A 15474-nucleotide genomic window follows, 5' to 3' on the forward strand; every position below is an offset into this window, starting at 1 on the left:
GATATATTATATATAACCAGAACAGAGTGCCCTCTCTAGCCCTATATAAGATATCTATCAACAATTTCTACTAATATACCAAGGACACACCCACTATATTTTTGAACAATGTGAAACATAAGAAGATAGTTCTTTAGATCAATATAAGATGGACTGGCTAGGGGGCTATGCAAACACAAACTACTAACACTACCAAATGAAAGGCAGAGGCTTATATTATATCTAGGCCAATGATCACACTGTGTGACTGAGGAAATATGTGCCCTTGATACACACAAGACTTGTTCAAGGTCAGGCACAAATTCAGTAGCAGAGACAACAGCAACTCCCATCTACAGTTGTGTGTTAAGAAAGTTGTTGCTTTAGGTCAAAATGCTGCAGTTGCTCACATAATGTAACTGTAAAGTTATTCAGTTCTTGAGATTCATTATGTCTTCTGGTTTCATTCACTCATTTATACAGCATATATATTCAGTACCTTCAACATAAAATGAACACCTAAGATGAAATACTTATGGTATTTTCAAATTATTTCATCTTTAATTTCATAATGTATGAAGTAATTTATAGAGAAATCACAGTATTATGATCAGTTGCCACATATTCTTTTCGAAAAGAGACAACATATTAAAAAATTCAGTAGGTAAAATCACAGATTTACACTCCTTTATCACCAACACTTATGCATTTTACAGTTACTTTAACATCTTACATATGGATATTGGCATTCCCAAAAGCCAATGAGAAGGAGATAGTAACAATAAAAATAAACCAGATTTGAAAGATGCTTGAGAAATAAAACTCGTGTGTATTTTTCTTTACTTTTTCCAGAATTTTTTTTACTGGTTATCTTTACTTTAAAAACTATTTCAAAGATTAAGATTCTACTAGACTAGATTATAAAATGAAATATTATTGCAGTTTTCTTAATTATATGGGACATGGACCCAAATAACTGTCATCTATACTAATAATAATGGTTTAAAAATGAATTCCAAGTTTATATGAAATTTAGCTGTCTTGAAAAATCTCTTTGAACTACTTTTTAAGAGAAGAGTTGAGCAAAAATAGCCAGTTAAATTACATGAAAAACACTGTATCTGCCATCAAAGATCTAAGTGTCTCCATCTCTGTATTTACTGCTGAAGCCACAAAGACTGTTTCTCACTAATCAAATCAATATAAGGAAAAGAAAAATTTAGCTCCTATTCTCCACTTTTCCCAACTGCTTCAATTACATTATGAGGCTCTGAAAACTATTTCTGGGCTCAGAGATTAATCCCAACAAAGTCATTCCCTTAAAATCAGATTAAGACAATCTTTTCATGTCAAAGAGCCTCCTAATCAACCCAAGTTGCTTTTCCTTTCAAAGCCATCTACAGTTTACAATAACAAGAACACACAGAAAATGGTTTTCTTTGTTCAAAAAATTTCAAAAGGAACTCAAATACTTAGTTCCTTCTATGTACAACAATCATTTTACCCAACCAACTCCTGTGCTGTGCTACCCCTAGATTCCACTGCACTTCGCTCACTCAGTTAGCCACAGCTAGACACAATTCAGCACAAGAGATACAATATGAAATATGAAATGAAAACTGATAAGTGTATTTTTTCATTTGTTTTCTATTTGCAATCTTACCCTTCTAATCTCAGATACAACTAATATAATCTATCCAAGTACATAAAATGTAAGAAGTAGACAATATAAAATCCAAGCTTATGGAAAAGCTGTACAAGTTTTGTTTGTTATTCTCTATCACTGGTGAAACAGTATGACAAATATTTCAAGAAGTGTCTGAAAAACTTTGCAAAACTTTGACCGTTGAGTTTTATTTCTATAATACAGATAGAAAAGTGGGAACTAATTAAATAAATGAAGCTAAAGTGATCGTTGGGAAGAAACTATATTTTTAAAAAGTATTATGGACTCTTGGAAGACAAGTACAGGAAAGCTGACCTCACCCTATTCATTTGAATGGTACTATGAACTATGATAATTTTTCAAAGTTGTGTATTTCCAGACACACTGTTAGCCATTTTGCTCCATTCACACAAAATACATAAGTTTGGGGAGAACTACTGGATAGCTTAAAAATAACAAAATAACCATTAGTTACCGGAAGTCAAGTTAAAATACAAACTATCTCCAAATCTTTTCTAAAACTTAATATCTTTCACAAAGTATGAAAGATAAAGACATTAAAATTATCACTGCCAACGTAAGATTCATGAAAAAGATGCAATGCCAATGCAAACAAAAATTAAAAACATGCAGCAATTATAAAACAACAGAAGACAAATATCAAATCAGGCTTTCTCCCTGGTTATCAGCAACAGGTAAAGGTATAGAAATAGCAGCTAGTCACCAGAAGTGAATAAATCCTAGTTTATAAGTTTTCCACAATTATGATGAACCAGAAAAAATTATGATGAATCAGAAAAATCCAAAGAAATAAAAGTAAATTTTTAACACTTTTAATAATAATCAATGCATTGTAATAAAATATAAGATTCTTAATTGACAACCTTAAAAAACTTACAAAGAAATTATTGACCTGCATGCAAATAAAATTTTCAAGATAGTGCTAAACACATCTTAATGTATAAAAAATGAAAATCAAAGACATGCCCATTATTTATAATTCTCCATTCCTTTGATTTCTGCAGATTCTTTCATGATGAACTTCCATAATATTTCACCAGGAATGTGAGACAAGTGATAGGAAATCATCATTTATAAATGCTAATGTTGAGGCCTACTTTTGATTATAAATGTTTCCTTAATACCAAATTACTTCTCCCAGATTCCGGAGATCATTTATTATTTGCAAAACTATTTCCAATAATCTTATCCTTAGAGATTCTTGTGTCCTTTCTCATATCAAACTTTCCAATGTTCTGGTTACGCCTATTTACTTCCAGTGAGTCATATTCTGTACTAGTCATAAATTTTCAGAGAAAAATCTGATCTTAAAATTCTTTACCTTTTAACTCAACAGTTACCCTAAGACACCTACTGTGAAACTCCACTGCTACTATGTAGTCTCATAAATCCCAGAAGGCAACATAAAATGTAAAGACGAAGAAGAAATTTTGTGGTTGGAAACTTTGGACAGAGGTACAAAGACACAGACATATTTTAAACAAGATCTGAAAAGGCACCAAATACGTGGCACACAGGGTGCCTGAACCTTAAAATATGAAGAGAGAGAGGTGGGGGCAGGGGGAGAAGAAAGCAGGGTATATAGAATTTACCTCTCACTTCTCTCTTAAAAAGTATGCTAAGCAATTTTTAAATTTTGATAATTAAATCTGGATAATTAGATTTTTAAATAAAAGAATAAAACATCTTTTGAATAATTAATTGGTCTTCACACTGATTTATCAATATGATCTGTACTCAGTAGACCTATTAATTAAAATTTAATACAATGTAGCAAGACAATTTCTGGAGAAATTGTTGTCTTTATGATTTTGAGTTTAAATTACATGAAAGAGTTTTTTTTAAACACTTGTAGCTAAATTTAGAATTTATTTCATTTGCAGTAAGACATAATATTTCATATGATTTTTAAATATGTATTTTTGCATTTAATTAAAAGAATTCAGGATGCTGTATACACAAGCACACACACACATATATACGCACACATATATATGGATCCATATATATCCATATAAAACATATATATATATATATATATGTTATATATATATATATATTTTTTTATATAATATATACACACATATATGATGAATACATGTGTGCATACACACAAACATTTCTACATTGGTAACATACTTTATATACTTACAAAGTTAATAAACATAAATTATGAGATTTTGCAATATACAGGTAAACTATGATAAAATATTTTGTTCTGATAGCCAATAAGTTAACTGTTTCAAAGAACCAAATAGTTCATTATACCACTATTTCTAAGATTGATTGTAAGGTGATTAACAGTGACTTGAGAATTCTTAAAAATCATTACTATAACTTGCAAAATTTTATGCAATAAATGAAGCCAAGATATTCTCTTTTCCATTCAATAGGACATTTGTTAACACCATCTCTCTTTTATACATAAGAACCAAAACACTACTATCCAGTTGGCAACACGGGAGGGATACTATCCCTTCATTGGGAGTTTAAGTTATAAATCATAGGGTTTTGTTTTTAGTATCTGCTATAATTCTAATAAATTTGCAGGTCCAAACATTTTACTTATTATAAAAGTATATAAATGTATGTACTATCATCTGTAATGTTATTTACTTTAAGAAATAACAAAAACATAAAAACCATCTTCTCCCAGAGTGCTTTAAATCCAACCCTGAATCCAGGATATAATTGGCTTCTCATAATAAAACAATTTAGAGGACACCAAATAATTTGTTTATGTTTGTGTGCATATTTTGCAAACATAATAATTCCAAAATTTTTATAGGCATTGTTTTTACAAAGGTTATGAGATACACATATATACATTTTGAAATAACTTTTTATTTAGCCAAACGTATATCATGACTATCCCTCACAAATCTGTACATATAAATCTATCAATCTCCCCTTTTTATGACAGTGAGCATCCTTAAATGCTTGGACCTACTGCTGGTCACATTATTATACTAGGATTAACTTAGGGCCCAGGGCAGAGATTTTCAGAATCTTCTGGATGATGAATCTCATCAAATTGGCCAAAACTGACACTTACAGAAGGATTCAATCTCTTTGAGCATTAGCCTCTCTATGCAGGCTGCCTCCAATCACGCAATGTCACTACTTATGCACAGAAGTGATACAAGCTCTCTTCCACTCTGAACCAAATGTGGAGCCACAGCCAACATGTGAGTTGCCTTTAGAATAAAAGAGATAGGACCAACTTCTTATCATGTCATGAAACCAAATTTATATTCAAACTGTGTCCTGTTATGTTCATATATGATTCAGAAAGAGGGAATTCATGGATATTCTAGTTATTTCCATTCTTTTCCTCACACTGTAAAAATAGCTACAGGACTGACTGATGATGTCACTAAACCTTTGTGTTTTCAAATGTTTCCTCATGCCCTCCTCCTCATAACAAGTTATTATTGTAAATCAGTCTTTGAGCAGATGCGATTGACAGAGATGAATTGGATGCTTAATCTCACTGGCACATGTCACAGCTTGTTCCTGTGACCAGGACATTCCATGAAAAGCTTCTTATTCAGTAACATTCTTAAGATAATGAGGAATTTCCAAAAGCAAACATATTTTTCCATGCCTGCCAGTACCATCAAATTCTCCGTTCCTCATAACCCCTATTTCTTTCCCATTTCCTACACTTTCGCATTCATTGTATTCACTAACTTCTTCCTTTTCCCTCTATTAACTATCTTACCTTATACTTGAGGACTCAAAAATATATTAATGAAATATTTATCTCTTAAAATACCCTTTATTTTAAAGGAGACTCATATTCAATAAGATAACCTCATATAACTGAACTTAGAGTCATGTGAAACAGAGAATTTAAAAAATAATTTTCCTTTCTCCCCGCAAGAGTTGTTACCTTGGCTAAAGGGGGGAAAATTTTCTTTAATTTTTTAAAAAATTAATTTATCCTTCAAAGTACTTTCAGTGATATTAATGATTTTCAGTAACAGTTAATTTTATCTGCAGTAATATAACTGAGATCAAAAAGACTTGCATGTAAGAAAAATATTTAATTCATTATATGTAGAATTTAATTAAGCACACAGCAACTTTTACATTTTCCTCCAAGTAACATAGGCAATTTCTACCTTCTGTGGGATTTTACAAACAGATAACATCAATTTACACAATCATACCACTGATTAGAACCTTTTTTTCTTGTTCGTTCACAAACTATGATTCATTGACCATGATTTTAAAAAGTTTATCTAGTCATTACTTTTCTCTGTTAAAGCATATAACAGAAAAATATTATTCCAATAAAAGTTAGTAGATAATAAATAGATAGCAGAACTGAACATTCTGTTTACATGAATTGTCCCAGAGTAATTAATAACAGTGCCCACTTCATTCTCAAAAGAAACAAGTTGGATAATAATTTAATTTCTCATGATTTGTAGTAGAGAATACACCAAAGCCTCATAGTGGGAAATGTGTAGGACCACTAGTAATGACTGAGAAATTATTATGTATTTCCATATTTCAGAAACTTTTCAAATTTCATGCAAGGGCTATTGGAGGCCATATCTAAGTTGTGAGTTAAGATTATTTCATCAACTTAGAGAAAAATTTGCAACATCTCTTTGTTTCCATTCTTCTGTGTCTTGTATTTAATAGCATCTCTTCAGACTTCACTAAAGGTGGCAGCTACCATGACAATAGGACTACTGCTAATAATAAAATGCAGGACAGAAGACACAGAACAATTAATTACTTCACTAGCAGATAAATAACTACTACTACTACTATTATTATTATTGTTTTTATTAATGCTTATGTGTTTAATTCTCCTTAGCTTTCCTTAATGAATAAATCAGGGTATTAGGTGTTAACCTTGAAGAGACAGTGAATGAAAGTATTAACCTCATATTGAATCTGCTGATGTATTTGATTGTTACACTGCTATACTTTAAATCATAAATTTAAATTTTATATCACAATGAAAATTAATAATCTGACATATAGTGGTTGAAGAGTGTCACAGGAAACTTCACATCGGCCTAGAACCTGTAAATGTGACCTTATTTTTAAATAAGAGTTTTTGCATATATAATCAAGTTAAGATTATAATAAATTAGAACAGATCCTAACTTTTATGACTACAGTTCTTTCAAGGCCACCTGAAAACTCCTACACACAGAGAGGGAATATTGCCATGAGAAGGTAGAGACAGAAGGTAGGATGATGATGTAGCTAAGTTAGGCAAAAGAAGCTAAATATTGCTGAAAACACCAAAAATTTGGAAGGAAGAAAAAGGATGGTCTCCTGGAGCCTTGAGACTAGCTTGGCCTTACCAATAACTTAATTTCATAGTTAGATGAAATTAACTATGATATAAATTTCTGTTATATTAAAACAACCAGTTTCTGATACTTTGTCAAGGTAGCCACAGGAAATTAAGATATAGCATTATAAAATAATTCCTGATTACTCATAATGTGTTATTAGAATTATCTACAAATTACACTTCTTACATGCATACACAAAGATTCATTGGTCATATACATTATTTAAATAATTTATGAATGTAAAACAGTGGAAACCTAAGAATCCTTGGAAATTTTGAGAAAACCGACTCCTCAAATGAGAAATACGGTAGCTGGAATTAGTGGATAATGATGCTAAAGTTAAGAGCTTGAATGACCCCCAAAGACTCATGTATTGAGGGCCAGATCCCCAGCCTGTGGCAGTACTAGAAGTTAGTGAAACCTTTAGGAGTTAGGACCTAGAAGAAGCAAGTTAGGTCCCTGTGGAAATGTCCTTGAGGGGGATATTAGAACACTACTAGCCCCCTTCTCTTTCTGTGCTTTCTGGTTGCCATGAGGTGAGCAGTTTCTTCTACCATGCTTTCACCATGTGTACTGCTAACAGCCCACCAAAAGCAAAAGGTCCTTTGATCATGGACTGAAATCTCTGACACCATGACCCAAGATAAATTTTTTATCCATGTATGTTGATTATCTCAGGCATTTTGTTAGAGTTACAGAAACCTGATTGATGCAGGAGGAAAGATTTCCAAAGCTGCAAAATTACCTCCTATTGTGTATGTTAAAACAGAGTTCTTCTATCAGTATTTTTTTTTATTTCAACATAAATTTATTTCTTACAGTTAGCATGGCTCCCTTTAACAATATTTAAATCACAATATAAATATTCAAAAGTAATTATGCAGGTAGAGTTCATTACTTTAATATTTTAAGTATATTTGGAATAATAAATATTAAAATGTAAATTTATTATATGTGTCATGGCTTGGTGAGTGTCCACCATCCCAAAGGACCATTTGCTAAAGGCTTGGTCCCCAGGATAGTACTATGGGTAGGTTCTGTGGAACTTTAGGAGGTGGGAGGTCACTAGGTCACTGCATGGGGGGCATGCTTTTAAGGAGGATTAAGGTCCTTCTTTTGCTGTCTCCTGGCCCATGACAAATGGCTTATCCCACCATACATTCTCTACCATTGCCATCTGGTGTCTTCACAAGATGCACAGCAGAATAGAGCCACCCAATTTTAGACTAACACTTCTAGAACTATGAGCCAAATTGCTAATAAGTTAATTGCCTCAGGTTATTTCATTACAGTAATGCACAGCTAAAAAATACAATATGTAAGAACTAAACTTCATTTCCAGTAGTGTCCCATTTAAGGGTTAAATTTCAACTATGCATCATTGTTTTTCACAGATCTTTCCTTTTTTTTTAGCAATATTTACTTCAAAATAAAAAACAATGTGATTTCTTAAAATCCAAGTAACGTAAAACATGATAAAAATCAATATTTTCCTTTTTATTCATTTACAGGTAGAAAATCTTAAGATTTTAGGATTTAACAATTAGGTTTTAAGAAATGCCTGGCACTAAGTAACAGTAGTAACTACTTCACTAATGAGATCTCATCATTCCATCATGCCCACTATACTTTCTGTGGTCAAAGAGAGAAATTATCAAATTAACATATCCTTAGATGCTAAGATATTCTGTGAAGATTTCTGTAATAGATTGATAATATTGATCAAAAAACTCAAAAATACTTATACATTTTGCAACCCATTTGGAAAAAAATTTAAATAAAGGAAGTCATGAACTGAATTTTTATATTAGCACATCTCCCCATTTATTTTGCTATTATCTCTATATGTGCAGCTGTATTAGAGTTTATGTTATCTTTGTTAACATCTACTCAGTGACAAATGACATATTTAGTTTCATACAGAATAACAGGCTGCAGGAAAGTATATTTTCAGGAGACTCAACCTGGACAGACTGCCTTTTCAAACAGAGAGTGAGTCTCAGGGCTGAGTATACATAAAGATATATTTAAAAGTGAATACCATTCTTTCTGTTTCCAAACTGAAAAATGAAAAGAAAGAAACAAAGGGTAAGTATGTTAAGTAAGTATGGTAAGGTTTTAGTACCTACCTAGGTCTGCTTGAAAACAAATAAGATAGTCCTCAAAGAGGTACTATAAGAAGAAATTTGGTCTTCTAATACACATAGCAAGATCACTATTTTGTATCAGCAATCTTGTTAAATGGCATGTGTGCTGAACTGAAGCTTCATATGACACATCAAATAGGTTACTGGCATTGAATGCCAAATGATGTTTTAATAAAAATTTCATCAACAATGTGTTGGCAAGTGTGGATATCTTTGAAGGAATAGCAATAGTATATATTTCTAAACAACTTTCTTTATTAATATTTCTTGATTACAAAAAAAATTAAAATATTTTCATAATGATGTTTTCCCTGAAAAGCTATAATGATATTTGGGGAAAGATATTTCAAGCTTGTGGTAGTTATTTAATGATAAAGCAGAAATGTTCACATTCTTTGCTTTTAAATATAATCTTGAGTGCTGTTTTGCAAAAGGGCTAGTTCTAAAATTTTAAAAAAATGGCTTACACTATTCAATTCTAATGAATTAAAACTTTGCATAAACTAGATAGACAATAGGCCCTCATATCCAAAAATTTCCCATCAAAGTGATACCATCATCCCCTGTTCCTATGCCCATTGCCCTTTCCAACAAATAATAAAATGCAAAACTTGAAAGTCATACAGACAGGATAAAAACAAAATAAGAAATCATAGAAGAAAAACTACACGAATGCAAAGCACTAAGAACACTAGATGCCACAGGCCTGCAGAGACTCTGGTATGAAAGCAAGACCAAGATTGGTAGCAGGGACTTTTAATTTTTCTGTCAGGCCAAAAACCACAAAAGTCAATCATGTGATACTGCAGATAGGGGCCAAGCTTACTGCTGGACATCTGACTTTATATGCCATTTCATTACTCACTTCAACACATTAAAAGAAGTTAAAAACAAACATTGTGTGCTTAGCAATCTGCAGACTTAATTTGGCAGCAAGGAACTGAACCAACCTGAAGAAAGGAAGTAAAAGGCCAAAGAAGTGAATCAAATGAGTTAATAACCAAAACATAAAGTAAACATGGATGAAAATAATTTCATAATAAATATGAAAAGATTAATAAGCACATGTAAGATGCAAATAGTGACAATGACAGAAAAACCTCCTTAATGAAAATATAAAGGGGGGTACAGAATGATTTGAAGCAAAAAAAGAGATGACAGCAAAAAGAATCAGAGACATTAGAATACAATACTAATTATTTATCCTGATTTACCTGAGAGAGATAAGGAATTTAAAATCATGAAAGGGCACTTAAGAAATATAGGGACTAGACTAAAAAGTTCAAACATTTATCTCATGGCACTCATGAGGGAATGATACTTGAGAGTTTTCTAGATGAGAAGAAACAAGAAAACCCCTTGGGTCGTAAAATTAAAAGTGGATTCTGAGATTTGAGCTGACATTGCCCTGACAAAAATGCCCACCAATTATTCCTTGAATTTCCTCCAAATCTTACTCCCCTTGATGTGAACTGACATACAGCTAGTTCTGGTCAATGCACTGTAAGAAATGATGTGTCAGGTTTGGGCCTAAGCATGAAGTACATTGTGTGCATTCTCCTCCTCCTGTGATTTATCTTACACTTTAAAAAATGATCTGTGGCACAATTCATTATTTTTCTAGGACAACTGAAATATACCAGAACTCTGTCAGGCAAGCCAGACCTTATGGCTATCCAAACATTTAGTAAAGTGTTTACCAATAGCAGGAATAAAAAAATAAATATAATCTTTTGGCTGTGCAGCTTTCTTTACTAGAGATTTATAATGTGGAAATTTCATAGTGCAATTTCTCACTGGTAAACATAAGGAAATTCCTTCTAATGTGCAATGGAAAGTACTGAATTTAAGGCAAGCATATAATTGAATTATATTAATAACACTACTAAGTGAGCTAATTCAATGATGGATTTAATTCTTGCTCCCCAAAACACTGTCTTTAAGAATGTATATTCAAAGCAACACACACTCACACACACACACACACACACACACACACACACACACACTCCTAGTTTTATGTTTTTACTTGAAAGACTTAAATTTCATTGAAATATTTTTATATACATTGCTTCTTAATTACAGGGGAGATGAAGACTATGTTAAGCATTACATTTATAAGCCAATAGGTTTTGCTTTGCTGAAATAAAACAAAGTCAAACCCTTTTAAGAACCTATTTTGCTTACTATGGTACATTACTTCAAAATACTAATTGCATGAAAAACAGATTATAAAAACCCATTTAACATTTAATGCTGACCTGGGCTTTTTGAAAGCTTGACTGGCTAGTATAAATTCTCTAAAATTTGCAGTCCATCTATCAACCGTTAAAGATCCATATGTACTTCTTTTTATTCTCATCTTAATAACAAGGTGCAGGATTAATAACCTTCTGGGGTTAATATCTCCCACATGTGATTCAAATCATCAACTGCTCTAAACCAGTCATTAATTCTTTGAAAGTGTATTATGCCTTGATTGGTGTTGCTTAAATAGCTTATAAGCTTTTTTATAGTCTTTTTTATTTCATAGGTAAATATCTTTTTCTTCCACCTTTAAACTCCCATTCTGGTGAGAAATTTGATAATGAGGCGATGAATTGGATTGTCTAGAATACAAATATAAAAGTTTATACATTAACTTTTCTACTTGTACTCAAAACAAATGAAAAGAACTCAGTTCAATTTTCACCTTATTAAACAGCTGATTCTGTAGAAAGCAATATATTATAATACCTCCAAAACTATCTCCATTCCAGAGATAACTGCAAAATACACCCTTTAAACAATGTCCTATCTAAAATGGTGCCTCTGGTGAATCCACTTAGCTATTCAGCCAATTTTTAGGGAGCTTCCACTATATGGTGGTTATTCTGCCTCCTAACTCACAGAAATCAAACAAAGTATCATTCTAAGGACTCAGAATCCAGTAAGAGACAGACATTAGAACAGTGTGAGATAAATGCAATGACAGGTATGAATTTCAGGTGTTCCAAAAAAAAAGTTGTTTCCTAATTCCATCTTCAACAATGTAAAGATTTCCAGAAAAGGGGAAGAATCATTTGTGCCTTTAAAGACCAATAGGAGAAAGGGAGATCCAGAAGGTAGAGACTGAAAAAGGGAGAGATAAAAGAGGTTTTTCCAGACAGACTCAATAACATGATCCTTCATCCAGAAACAAGAAACAAATCTCAGGGAAGAAACCCTCAGCTTCTGAATAGCTGGCAACAAGATGGTTCAAGATCAGAGGATGTTAGAAGATGAAGACAGAAAGGCATCTACAGGTTAAATGGTAGGTAGGAGGAGGTAGGACAGAGATATGGGTATAAAACATTCAATTTAGAAGATGAGTTCTACAAACAGGTTGAGGTATGTATTGAAAAGCCTGGAGAAAGGGCTGGAGAAAGACAGCAAGTGATCAATTTAGGACACATCATGGCAATATGTAGAAGAAATAATTAAGAGTCAAACTATTAACAGAGTAATAGATGAAACTGATGATACTTGAAGGAGTTTTAAGAGAATAAACAAGATATGGTAGCTAGATATGGGGGTCTAAGAAGAAACTGGTCACTTAAAATAGTAAATGATTATAAATCATCTAGTCTAACATGTTTTATCTGGTCTTTCACTAATGGTCTCCTAGAGTTTTGAATGTCTTTTTTTTTTATTAAGATGTAGACTCATTTAAAAATGAAATATATTATATTTTATTCTACTTAAAACACTTATAAAACAATCTTAGATTTTATATTATAGAAACCCATATTTTAAAAATGAAAACTTCAGGGACTAGGGTATTGGCTCGGGGGTAGAGTGCCCGCCTATTGCTTGTGAGGCACTGGGTTAAATCCTCATCTCCACATATGATTAAATAAAAAATAAATATATTAAAAAATGAGATCTTCTCTTAGAAGTAGGAGACTTGAAGTGAAACTACTGAAGTACTAATGCAAAAATAAAAAGAATTAAAAAACTACTATATGATGTAAGTTAAGGATATGTGGCTTAAAGCAGTTCATACCTTTTTAACAATGTATGTTTACAGGAAGAAATTTTCAGGACCATACATAAAATAATAGCAGAGATACCAGAGAAATGAAGTTTATAGATTTATACTTTCAGCTGACCAAAAAATGAGGCTAATGACATGTTCACAGATTCAGTGAACACTTCACATCTGATTTCCTAAATCACTATAAGCTGCTTTTCCATCACTTCTCTTCCTTATCATAGAATTAAGCCCATCATTATCTAATACATGCTCTTTCAGCTAATGAAAATTAAGGCAGCAATTCATTTTCTTTGCAGATGATGCTTCACAGAAAGGAATACTCTTAGGAGAGAGAGAAGTGACATAAATCATGTAGTTGCTTAGATATTAAATATTTTAAAGTTCATCCACTCTAATAAACTATGCACATTCAATCACCTGTGTTCCACATTGCCTGTACATAGGAAAGGTTATTTACTCATGCATGAGTTGACAGCATAAGCCAGGGGCTCTCCCCTGTTCTCCTTGAGGAAATTCTACCTTCCATGGCTTTTCTTGTTTATTGGTCTGCCTCAAAATAGTGCCAGTAGCTCATTCCTGGTAATTATTATTTATTACTACTACCACTGGAAGTATTACAATCTGCATTTACAATCTGGCCTTCTAAATTAAGGGAATTCACTTTTTTAAAAACAATTGTCGTTGTAGATGGACAGAACACCTTTATTTATTTTTATGAGGTGCTGCTGATGGAACCCAGTGCCTCACACATCCTAGGCAAGCCCTCTGCCACTGAGCTAAAACCTCAGCCCAAGAACTCACTTTTTTAAAAAACTGACATGTAATGCTTGTATTGTACATACTTACACATTATAAAGTGATGATTCAATGCAAGTATACATTTTGTAAGGAGCAAATCAGAGAAAGAACTGGACTTGGAGATTCAGCAGCAACATAATTAGCTCAAGAGTTACTGACTACCCCAGTGTTTCTTTTTCTCATGGCTTTTCTTCTACCTTTACTTTGGTCTTACTACTGATGGCTGCCCTTTCACTGTTGCTCTTTTCTGTTCCAGAACTGTCATTTGCATGACTAGTTTATCAAAGTCCCTCTACTCTAACCCTTCCACATGTATCTTTCTGTACATCTTTACAGCAGAAGACTCTGTTTTCGATTTTCCTTGGGTGCTTAACATAGGAATCTTGAATTGCTAACAAAATGAATCTAATTAGGTTAGCCATTTATGAAAATCCACATGTGAGAGGTGTCAGGCAGCTCAGTGGTTGAGATACCTTTATATGAGGTATCCATCTTTGTTCAAATAAGATGTGATTGATGCACTAGGGCATTATAGCACCAACTGGTACTGATATTCCTTAGCAAGTATTTTGATTAGATAACTTACTTAGAAGATGGTTTGAGAGTGACAGACACTTTTATATCTCTAGTGTACTTATTACTGGATGGTATGTTTTTTACTATATTTGTCTATATTTTATACTAAATTATAAATTATAGCAATAATAGGTGTGTAATAAAGTCATAGTTGCAATATATAAACACAAAGAGATAAAACTAAAAATGACACACCTATGAAATTTTTTTTTAGTTTTTCAATGCAAACATGCAACAAATATCCTTATTCAACTCACTAAACAAATATGTATAGTAATTAACCATCCTTAGCTTTAAGATGCTTTCAAAGATGAATTAACCTTTCAGTACTTTTCTATAACCGTGTATCATCAAACAAAATCTGTTTCAAACAACACTGAAACTATTTTCAGTCTTTGCTAGATCAGTTTTACAGGTTTTTTTTATACCCTGCACAGCATCAATGTCAATTATCAACCCATAGTTATAGGTATCTTATAATAGATAAGAGTTCTAGATTTGGGATTGAGGTAACCCTGGTTTTAATTACTATTATTACAAACTTGGGCAGGTTTTGAAAATTGTCTCAGGGTCAGTTTTTTTCATCTATAACATAGTGCTAAAAATATTTACACTACATCAATTTACAAAGATTAAACAAAAAATACTAAATATAAAAAAATACCTCAGTGCAGTTCTTATTTTTGACTAACACCACATTAATAACTTAAATATTCTAGGGCAGAAATTTACATGGTTCTTCCTGTAAAGTCAGGAACTAAATTTCTAAGAGCTCCTGAGTGTGTCATGTTCTACTGCTTAGATTGTGCGCCACAGAAAAACTCCAAAGCCTTTCTGTATTTTTTTTAATTAGGAATAATGACAATAATTCCTGCATACAAAGTTCTAACAGTGATTTATTTTTTAAATTCAACGAACTTGAAAATCAAGTTTACCACTACCAAT

The 15474-nt window shown here is 32.3% G+C and overlaps 1 pseudogene; it reads right to left on the reverse strand.

Moving 5' to 3' along the window:
* The window catches only part of LOC143640163 (ephrin type-A receptor 6-like), an 84101-nt pseudogene that overhangs the window by 57355 nt on the left and 11272 nt on the right, over positions 1–15474 (reverse strand).

Source organism: Callospermophilus lateralis, unplaced genomic scaffold (assembly GCF_048772815.1).
Source record: "Callospermophilus lateralis isolate mCalLat2 unplaced genomic scaffold, mCalLat2.hap1 Scaffold_129, whole genome shotgun sequence".
In the NCBI taxonomy this organism is placed as follows: domain Eukaryota; kingdom Metazoa; phylum Chordata; class Mammalia; order Rodentia; family Sciuridae; genus Callospermophilus; species Callospermophilus lateralis.